Source organism: Coregonus lavaretus (genome assembly GCF_964263955.1).
Source record: "Coregonus lavaretus genome assembly, contig: SUPER_35_unloc_1, whole genome shotgun sequence".
NCBI lineage: Eukaryota > Metazoa > Chordata > Actinopteri > Salmoniformes > Salmonidae > Coregonus > Coregonus lavaretus.
Window position 1 is genome coordinate 5,988,383 of NW_028167181.1, and position 11,285 is coordinate 5,999,667.

Here is an 11,285-nt window from a genome sequence, read left to right on the forward strand (position 1 = left end):
GAAGGTGGTAGTGTGTCTATCTACCCTTCACCCTGGCAGACGAGGTGTTGGCACAACGTCCCATCCCTCTTTCTCTAAGGAGCCCCATGATGTCCTGCTGTTCTCACTCACTCCATATCACCTAGTAACATTCAGAGTATGTGTAAATGTACTTGGCGAACATACCCTTAAAATAATAATATACCCTTAAAATAATGAACTTAACTATTCCCTGTATGTGTGTTCAGGTTTTGGCATATTTTAGGCCGATGTGTGTAGGGTTTAGGGCACTCCAGGACTGTGTGTGTAGTGTGTAGGGTCTATGGTACTCCAGGACTGTGTGTAGTGTATAGGGTTTAGGGTACTCCAGGCCTGTGTGTATAGAGTTTAGGGTTTAGGGTACTCCAGGCCTGTGTGTGTAGAGTTTAGGGTTTAGGGTACTCCAGGACTGTGTGTGTAGTGTGTAGGGTTTATGGTACCCCAGGCCTGTGTGTAGTGTGTAGGGTTTAGGGTACTCCAGGACTGTGTGTGTAGGGTTTAGGGTACTCCAGGACTGTGTGTGTATTGTGTAGGGTTTTGGGTACTCCAGGACTGTGTGTGTAGTGTGTAGGGTTCAGGGCACTCCAGGACTGTGTGTGTAGTGTGTAGGGTTTAGGGTACTCCAGGCCTGTGTGTGTAGTGTGTAGGGTTTAAGGTACTCCAGGACTGTGTGTTTAGGGTTTAGTGTGTAGGGTTTAGGGCACTCCAGGACTGTGTGGCTTCTTCTGAAGGGCACCTTGCCAGATTTCAGTGAACGATGGTGTCCTTGAGTGTGTGTGTTTGTGTGTCAGTCGTGCCCGTGGATTGGCAGCCTTTCCCTCGCCGCTGCTGGCAACTCTTCAGCTCGTTGGGGGGTGGGCAGGGGTGCCATTGGTGAATGATAAAGTAATCGCCAGACAGGTCAGTATCTTCATTAACACCACAGCCATGTTCAGGGGGCCTATTTTTTCTTCATGAAGTGTTACTGTCGACCCGGTGATGAACTATGGAACCCTATTAAATGACCTAGTATGAAAGTAAAAGAGCCAAATAAACGTAATATGATTGAGTAGGTGTTTTTTATACTATAAGTGAGATGTTGGCCAAAAGTATGGATTTAATTAAATGTCTGAAACAATATTTGGGACTGAGTGGCACAGGTCATGTATTATCAGTAATACAAAATGTATATTGTTGAAACACTGGATGGCTGGTGGAGACTTGGAAAATAATCTGAAGTACAATTAGTTTGTAAACGGATAGTGGCAGCATATGTGTTTTTTTACCCCCAAGTCCGAAAATGCATGTACCTATCCCAGATTAAACAAGAACAAGAGATGGCAGAGTTTTTCTGGAGGAGGCGTAGGAGAGCTTCCTATCAGCTCTGCAGTGAGAGAGAGAGAGGGAGGGAGGGACGAGATGGGGAGAAAGAGAGAGAGAGAGAGAGAGGGAATGAGAGAGTCAGGCCCTCGGACAGCAGGTGAGTGTGTGAAGGCAGGGGATGACAGATGCTTCTGTCAGGGTTCCAACAGTCACCGGTTTGTGGGAGCGCCACAGATGCCTCCTCCTCCATCCTCTCCTCTCGACAGGCTGCGATGGGGGGATGACAAGACAGGATCAGTCCTCTCAGTGGTGGAGTGACCACACTGGCACGCTGGCGGGTGGAGGAGGAGTAAGGTGATGGAATGGGCCAGAGCTGGGCCGGGGGCTCGGGTCTAGGGGGGGATGTGTGGGGCTGCTGGCGGGGTTATAAATGCGGGGGTCAGCGTGCGAGGACAGGGGAAGGGCTCTCTTGCTGGGCTAGAGGAGTCAGCTGAGACGCGGGGTCCACCGCGCTGGTCCGCCCTGCGAGGGGAGCAGATGTTTTCACTCGGGGGCGAGCCAAGTTCCGGAGCAACCTTCAGCTGCTTGGAGGTCAGGTCTTCAATAAGGGGAGCGGTGCATGGGACATTTCGGAGGCAAACGCTTCAACTTTGATACAACAACATATTAATTATGGCGCTAGACCCAGGGCCGAGGGTTGTAGTGGAACATCCCACCCCACTGGGTTGAGCCTCGATCAGGTTGACATTAGCCAAGGTGGCTGGCAGTTCCCTGCGCCGTCCCAGAGCTAGCCTACTTTTTTTACCCAGAAACACACACACACACACACACACACAGCAGACCTCTATGGCCACATCTCTGTCGAGCAGTAGTTAATCCATGATAGATGGACCAAGATACATTTAGATAGCAGCACCTCTGTCACAAAGAATAAGAGTTTAGGACAACAGCTCAACTACTGAACTTTTACCCCAGTGGTTTATGGAGTAGGTTTGCTCATGTTTAAGGATATATGTGACCGACTCCCTCTATTCGGTCATATAAATCAAAATGTGAAATTGTGTTTTTTTACATTGGATAAAAGTAGAGACTCAGAGCTAGAAAATTGTATATCATACACTGCAGTTGAGGAACAATGGGAAAGTAATTCTGCTTTCAAAGTTGATAAACTTGTAACCCCACTTTTGAGAAAATGGCTCTTGAATGTTTTGGTACACCTACTGGAGAGCTCTTCTTTGTCTACACCCATTCAGCATCGTTCACACCCTCTTAAGCCTTAGCCCCACCCATCTCTTTAAGATGTCATTACATTTTAGTAATTTAGCAGACGCTCTTATCCAGAGCGATTTACAGTTAGTGAGTGCATACATTATTTTTATTTATTTTTCATACTGGCCCCCCGTGGGAATCGAACCCACAACCCTGGCATTGCAAACGCCATGCTCTACCAACTGAGCTACATCCCTGCCGGTCATTCCCTCCCCTACCCTGGACGACGCTGGGCCAATTGTGCGCCGCCCCATGGGTCTCCCGGTCGCGGCCGGCTACGACAGAGCCTGGATTCAAACCAGGATCTCCAGTGGCACAGTTAGCACTGCGTTGCAGTGCCTTAGACCACTGCGCCACTCGTGTCATGTGTGAGGCCATGTGCTAAACAGAGTGGGTAAGGAAGTGTAGTAAACAACCCAAGACTAAAAGTGGTGAAAGTAGTAGCCTACGATAAGGAAAAACTCCAGGTAAAACAAAAAACACTTTATATAGTCCTTGGTCTATATCCTAATCTGACTTTGGTGCAGGTCATGTTGTTCTTCACATTACCGTCTCTGGTAAACACACACTATATCAATTAAAATCATAGTTTATTTGTCACATGCACAGGATACAGAAGGTGTAAACGGTACAGAGAAATAGTTACTTGCATAGTAGCAATATCAAAAATAGAAAGTGTCCAGATAAAGATATTTTATAAATATTTTATAATTATTAGACGATGCTTACCCAGACACACTTGTCTAAATTGATGGGTCATGTGAAATAAATGCTATAACCAACCCCCAGCTACATCTAGTTAAGTGGATGGGTCACTATTGTCTAGATGGCCGTAATCACCCCCAGACACACCTAGCTAACTTGATGGGTCATATAATCATCTGGCGAAGTGGAGTATTTGTTTAGAGATGTAGCTAGCTAGCTGTGAACCATAATCCCAACCCATACAGTAGTACTACTAATAATGTCCATTGCTCGTGTTTCTTGGCCCAAGCAGGTCTCTTCTTCTTATTGGTGTCCTTTAGTAGTGGTTTATTTGCAGCAGTTTGACCATCAAGGCCTGATTCACAAAGTCCCCTCTGAACTGTTGATGTTGAGATGTGTCTGTGACTTGAACTCTGTGAAGCATTTATTTGGGCTGCAATTTCTGAGGCTGGTAACTCTAATGAACTTATCCTCTGCAGCAGAGGTAACTCTGGGTCTTCCATTCCTGTGGCGGTCCTCATGAGAGCCAGTTTCATCATAGCGCTTGATGGTTTTTGCGACTGCACTTGAAGAAACTTTCAAAGTTCTTGACATTTTCTGTATTGTCTGAACTTCGTGTCTTAAAGTAATGACGGACTGTCGTTTCTCTTTGCTTATTTAAGCTGTTCTTGACATAATATGGACTTGGTCTTTTACCAAATAGGGCTATCTTCTGTATACTCCCCCTACCTTGTCACAACACAACTGATTGGCTCAAACGTATTAAGAAGGAAATAAATTCCACAAATTAACTTTTAAGAAGGCACACCTGTTAATTGAATTGCATTCCAGGTGACTACCTCATGAAGCTGGTTGAGAGAATGCCAAGAGTGTGCAAAGCTGTCATCAAGACAAAGGGTGGCCATTTGAAGAATCTCAAATATAAAATATATTTGGATTTGTTTAACACTTTTTTGGTTACTACATGATTCCATATGTGTTATTTCATAGTTTTGATGTCTTCACTATTATTCTACAATGTAATAGTAAAACATTAAGAAAAATCCTTGAATGAGTAGGTGTGTCCAAACTTTTGACTGGTACTGTATATATGTTCAAATGCCTCTCCTGTGAAGTAGTGACGTGTGACATACGCCTAGCTTCCTGAAACGGGTCACATATTGGCACAAAGTTGATTGCAAATGTACCATGTTGAACGATATGTGGGCAGTTAATTGCATCATGCAGACCAATCCCCATACTAACAAAAAAGGGTGATCCCTTAGATTTTACCACTTCCCAACCCCAATGAGTTGAATAATTGCAAGTTCACTTCCTCTCAACCTTAACATTGATTTTTGAGAGAGAGTCAGAGCTGAGGATTACTTGGAGAACAGCGATGAAGACCTAGCTTATTGGCCCTTTTGAGTATTTGGCAAACGGGCTTGACAAAGATGGGTGAGACAAAATCTAGGGCTTACATCTGCGGCACACTATCGAGGGGAACTTGAAACTTGAAAGCAGTGCTGGTGATGGGAAACTGGGAGAAAGGGGTTCCTCCTCGTTTAAGAGCTGTGAATTTGGACAGGGGCGCGGTGATGGGGAAACGCTCTTTAACTGAACCGCCGAGGCCCAACATCGTCAAGGAATTGAGACGTTTTAAACCGTTAACCGGGGACTGCCTGCGTGCGATCAAAGGCGGCGCCGCAGCAGCGGATACTCGCACGGGAATGTGAAAGCGGGGAACCGAGGGAACAGAGGGGATTGTGGGGGATCACAGCGGGTTGAAAACCTAAAGTCAGCACATTAGCTTTATAAGTGCGAAAGAGAAGGAGATGATCAGGGGGAATCATTGGACCCAGGGGGGAGACTGACAGTGGAGGAAAAGCCTAACTGTGTCGAGTAGAAACCAGGCTACTGTAGACAGAGAACAGAGAGCACTGCAGCTTCATCAAAGCAGCTATCTGATTAGAAACGATTCTATACGTCTACTATTCCAAATGGAGTAGCTGCACTATGTATTTCTGGTCTTGTTTTGGTCCGACTTCTCCTTATGACACAGATGCAGAGTGTCAGATGACAGGTCACATAAAGCGCCTCTACTGGATGTGCAGTGAATCTATATTAAAGTTCATCGATTACTATAACTATTGGTGTTGTCATAAACTCCTCATTGTTTGGTCCAGTCACTGCAGTCCTCCTATGAAGTCCTCATATGAGGTCCTCTTCCTTCCTGTAGTTTGGGGGGGGGGGGGGGAGGTTCTCTCAGTCCCTACCTACCTATCCCTTCATCCCTTTCATCTGGCTAGATATCAGAGAGAGAGACCCTTCTTACTTCCCGTCTTCCAGACCTCCCTGACCCTCCTCTACTATGTTCCCCCTCTTCCTGTGATCTGATGTCTGATGCCCACCAGGTGGATGGTTGAGAGAGACGGGGCCAGGTATGGACCTCACGTCTCTCGACCCTCTTTAAACCCACCTTAAATAGAGTACAAATGACCCATCATGTTGGGTTGGCTGGCCCCTCTCCTCTCCCAGTAGCACGCAGGTCTAGCTAATTCAGTGGAGCATTAGCCTTGGGTTAGCAGGAGCGCTGCGCTACTGAATTATAAATCAAAGAGCTGCTCACATGAAACCCTTTCGCTAATTACACTTTTTCGCTCCCTCGTTTCTTCCATACTTTTTTTTTTTACACTGCTGTGTCACTTTAAACTGCCTGTGAGTGCTGCAAAGTAATTGCAAGGTACAAAACTGCCGAAAATGGCTTTGGAGGATTCCTCCACCTTAACCGGAACTCAAGTGAAGATGATACCAATTATTTTCCTGTCATTACTGTGCTTTCAATTGATGTTAATGCCCACCACTTGTTCGCACTTTGGGGCCTGTCCTTGATGTGCGGACCAGTGGTCTCTTGCTAATACAACCCCAGAATAGGGTTCTTATTTAAGGGCCAGAATGGACAGACACTCTAGCTGGAAGTGTACTTCTCCTGTCTGTCTCTTTGATCTCTCTTTTTGAACTAGATATTTTTATCTGCTGGTGATTCACTCACCTCCTTTACTGTTGTTTGTGACTTATTCTTCTTCGTGTTCTTCCTCCCTTCATGTCCTCTGCGTGTCATTCTACCCCCCTCCCTCCCTCTCCCTACCTCCAGCCTGCGAGGCGAACCAATTTATCACCGGCCAAAAGAGGGGCCTTCACTCTGTCCGGCTGCCTCTTGCCTCCGTTAGCTGCTACTTTCCTAATGAATGAAATAGAAAGGGGGCCTTGTCCTGGACACTCCTGGGGGAGCCGGCGGGGGCAAGGAGTCCAATTCCAGACCCAACCAATCCGTGGAAATAATTACCCCCATTGCTGGGCCAAGGAGGGGAGATCGAAACCCCCCCCCCCCCCCCCCCAGCTGGGTTAGAGGAACTACTGGACCTAACTTCATACATCGAGAGCACACAGCTCTGGGTCCGCCAAGAGCACACAGCTCTGGATCCGCCATCATCATCACCATCGTTAGGTAGCCGCCCCATGAAACCAGGGCATCACATGACCCTACCGGGCGGGTGATGGGGTTGGTGGGGCTACTGGAGGGGGGCTGGATGGGGGCGGTGCGGAGGGGTCGACTCAGCAGGCATTGGCCCGGGGAGCTGGCGCTTGGCTCTAGTTCCAGGGAGTGGAGAGTGGAGGACGAGTGCCAGACACAGCGGAGAGGAGAGGAGGAGAGGGAATGGGGGACGAGGAAGGAGAGAGAGATGACAGGAAGAGGAATGGACTGTCAGATGGAGATAAATAACGAGGAATAGAGGCGGCGCCAGGTGACCCGTGGCGGGGCAACCTCTTAGGGACAGTGACCGGATGACCCTGGGACTGGGTCCCACTGGGCCACACACCAGTCACCTACATTAAATAACTACTCTCTCTGCACTAAATTCTCCTTCTTCATCTGTATCAAACCAGCCATGTTCACTCCAAATATAGTGGTCCTGTATGGCTCAGGTGGTAGAGCATGGCGCTTATAATGCCAGGAATGTGGGTTCGATTCCTGGGACCACCCATATGTAAACTGTATTGCGCGCATGACTGTAAGTTGCTTTGGATAAAGTCATCTGCTAAATAGCATACACTACCAGTCAAAAGTTTTAGAACACCTACTCATTCAAGGGTTTTTCTTTATTTTTACTATTTTCTACATTGTAGAATAATAGTGAAAACATCAAAACTATGAAATAACACATATGGAATCATGTAGTAACCAAAGAAGTGTTAAACAAATCAAAATACATTTTACATTTGAGATTCTTCAAATAGCCACCCTTTGCCTTGATGACAGCTTTGCACACTCTTGGCATTCTCTCAACCAGCTTCATGAGGTAGTCACCTGGAATGCATTTCAATTAACAGGTGTGCCTTCTTAAAAGTTAATATGTGGGATTTATTTCCGTCTTAAATGCATTTGAGCCAATCAGTTGTGTTGTGACAAGGTAGGGGGAGTATACAGAAGATAGCCCTATTTGGTAAAAGACCAAGTCCATCTTAAGAACTTTTAAAGTTTCTTCAAGTGCAGTCGCAAAAACCATCAAGCGCTATGATGAAACTGGCTCTCATGAGGACCGCCACAGGAATGGAAGACCCAGAGTTACCTCTGCTGCAGAGGATAAGTTCATTAGAGTTACCAGCCTCAGAAATTGCAGCCCAAATAAATGCTTCACAGAGTTCAAGTCACAGACACATCTCAACATCAACTGTTCAGAGGAGACTGTGTGAATCAGGCCTTGATGGTCGAATTGCTGCAAAGAAACAACTACTAAAGGACACCAATAAGAAAAAGAGACTTGCTTTGGCCAAGAAACACGAGCAATGGACATTAGACCGGTGGAAATTTGTCCTTTGGTCTGGAGTCCAAATTTGAGATTTTTTGGTTCCAACTGTCTCCCGAGTGGCGCAGTGGTCTAAGGCACTGCATCGCAGTGCTAGCTGTGCCACTAGAGATCCTGGTTCGAATCCAGGCTCTGTCGTAGCCGGCTGTGACCGGGAGACCCATGGGGCGGTGCACAATTGGCCCAGTGTCGTCCAGGGTAGGGGAGGGAATGGCCGGCAGGGATGTAGCTCAGTTGGTAGAGCATGGCGTTTGCAATGCCAGGGTTGTGGGTTTGATTCCCACGGGGGGCCAGTATGAAAAATAAAAAATTAATAATGTATGCACTCACTAACTGTAAGTCGCTCTGGATAAGAGCATCTGCTAAATGACTAAAATGTAACTGCCGTGTTTTGTGAGACGCGGTGTGGGTGAACGGATGATCTCCGCATGTGTATTTCTCACTGTAAAACATGGAGGAGGAGGTGTTATGGTGTGGGGGTACTTTGATGGTGACACAAATAATTCAAGGCACACTTAACCAGCATGGCTACCACAGCATTCTACAGCGATACGCCATCCCATCTGGTTTGGGCTTAGTGGGACTATCATTTGTTTTTCAACAGGACAATGACCCAACACACCTCCAGGCTGTGTAAGGGCTATTTGACCAAGAAGGAGAGTGATGGAGTGCTGCATCAGATGACCTGGCCTCCACAATCCCTCGACCTCAACCAAATTGAGATGGTTTGGGATGAGTCGGACCGAAGAGTGAAGGAAAAGCAGCGAACAAGTGCTCAGCATATGTGGGAACTCCTTCAAGACTGTTGGAAAAGCATTCCAGGTGAAGCTGGTTGAGAGAATGCCAAGAGTGTGCAAAGCTGTCATCAAGGCAAAGGGTGGCTATTTGAAGAATCTCAAATATAAAATATATTTTTTTAACACTTTTTTTGGTTACTACATGATTCCATATGTGTTATTTCATAGTTTTGATGTCTTCACTATTATTCTACAATGTAGAAAATAGTAAAAATAAAGAAAAACCCTTGAATGAGTAGTTGTTCTAAAACTTTTGACCGGTAGTGTATATTATTATTATTATTGACACAGAGTTCATCTGTTTTTATGAAACATGTTCATGTCAAAGCAATTCATCCATAAAATATTGTCATAATCAATTAGTTGGTTGGCATGTTGAACCTACATGTGAATAGGGATATACTCAGATACATCCATATCAGTCACTGCTGACAGGTTTGGCATACAGTATCCAGATGAATCATTTGGGAAACGCTGATCTACAGTATCCAGATGAATCATCTGCCATCACAGGGATGATGGTGATTAATAGACTTACATTTCAATTGAACAAATTGGTTCAATACAAGTGTCAAATCTCATTTGTAGAATTGTAGTGTAGTGGACCCTTGTTTAGAGCCGAGATCTGCTTACAAAGGAGACAACTACTGTACTGTACCTACCTGGAGAGCACAGGTTAACTCCATCTCAGTCAGTACTGATTTAGATAGGGCTGCCTCTCTCTCTGTTAGATACGGCCACCTGTGTCTATCTGAAATACACTGACTGAGTCTGAGGTGAACAAACTTAGGGATTCACAGCTATACTCTCCAAAAAACTGTCTTCTTGTTTTTTCTTGTTATTTTTTTCTCTGTGTTTTGTCATGAATCAGCAGCTGGCCTTCCTAATATAATATACCACTGTGTGTGATGCTGCGTGGAGTACCCATCACTCCCTCTGTATCTGCCCCAGGTCTTATCGATCCACCTCCTATGCCCATTCCAGCTGTCTCCATTCAACGAGGCGTTGCTTCAGAATCTGCACTGCAGCACAACTTCCTCCCCCCTCAAGTCCTAATGACACCCTTCACTCATTGATCAATGATTAAATGATCACCTATGCAGTATTGGCCATTATGGCTTATTTTGGAGATGCGTTGTCCAAGCGTTGGCCAAACATTGTATGATTCTGATTGGTCAGAACAAATAATTGACAAATGACTTATCCAATCATATTCAACTATCTCCCGCTTATTGAACATCATGATCCACCTCATTTGACTGTGGCGTTTGGTTGTGGTCTGGAGGTGATTCGTCAAAAACAATAACTGACAAGTGGCTCATCCAATCATATTAAACCATTTCCGGATTATTAAATATGACCCGGCCCATTTGACTGGTTGTGGTCTGGATAGTAGAAGGCTGTTCATGACCATCAACATCAGATTGTCTGGCTCGGTCAGCATTCTAACTCCACAATCAGTCTGTTATTCCTTACCAGGAGACAGGATGGTACTTTTAATTTAGGGCTGCGTCCTGCCTTTTGAATACCCTAGTAAATATTTGATCGCCTCGGAAGGGTTCTGACAGGCCCATTTTGTAAAAAGGCCTTGCAATTAAGTAATATCGGAGAATGGACTAATTACACTTGATAGGCTGGAGTGAGTTAATCTGATTTCCTATTGGGTCAATGCAGAGAGGGGCTGTGAGGGACACTAGGGAAATGTAGCATGTGGTTTGGCAGGAATCCATTGGCCAGTCCTTGTCTTGATTAGAAACTTGTTTTGTGGTCGGACTGGGTCGAGGGAACTCAATTTGTCCCCGCTGGTAAGACAAGAGGGCCCCGTAGAGAGGTGAGTGTGTGTGTGTGTGTGTGTGACTGAGTGTGTGTGTGGGTGGGTGGTTGTATACCTGTATGTGTGTTTGTATGTGTGTGTATTCTCAACCTCAACTCCCAACACAATCTCTGCCCAAGGCTGTCAGATGGACCCTATCCCATAATTCTCCAGGCTCTGCCCTTAAGAGAGGTGACAGCGGGCCAGAATCGGCATGGTGATGGCCCATGCAGAAAGTCGATACTCACAGAGAAGAGGGAAAAAGAGAAAGGGAGGCAGGAAAGGAGGAAAGGAGGAGGGGGGGAAGGGTTGAGGGAAGAGCCGATCAATTTTGCTGTTTGATCTCAGCCCGGTCTCTGAATAAATGTATATTTAAACGTCTCTTTTTCTCTCTCCCTCAGAGCAAACATTGACATTCTCCTTGTTGATTTTGCGGATAAAGTAGATTTTTTTCATCATCTCTTTTTTTCGGTGTAATTTTTTTTTTTCCGACATCTTGAGGCTTGTTATTGCTACCGTGGTTTTCCTGTGCCT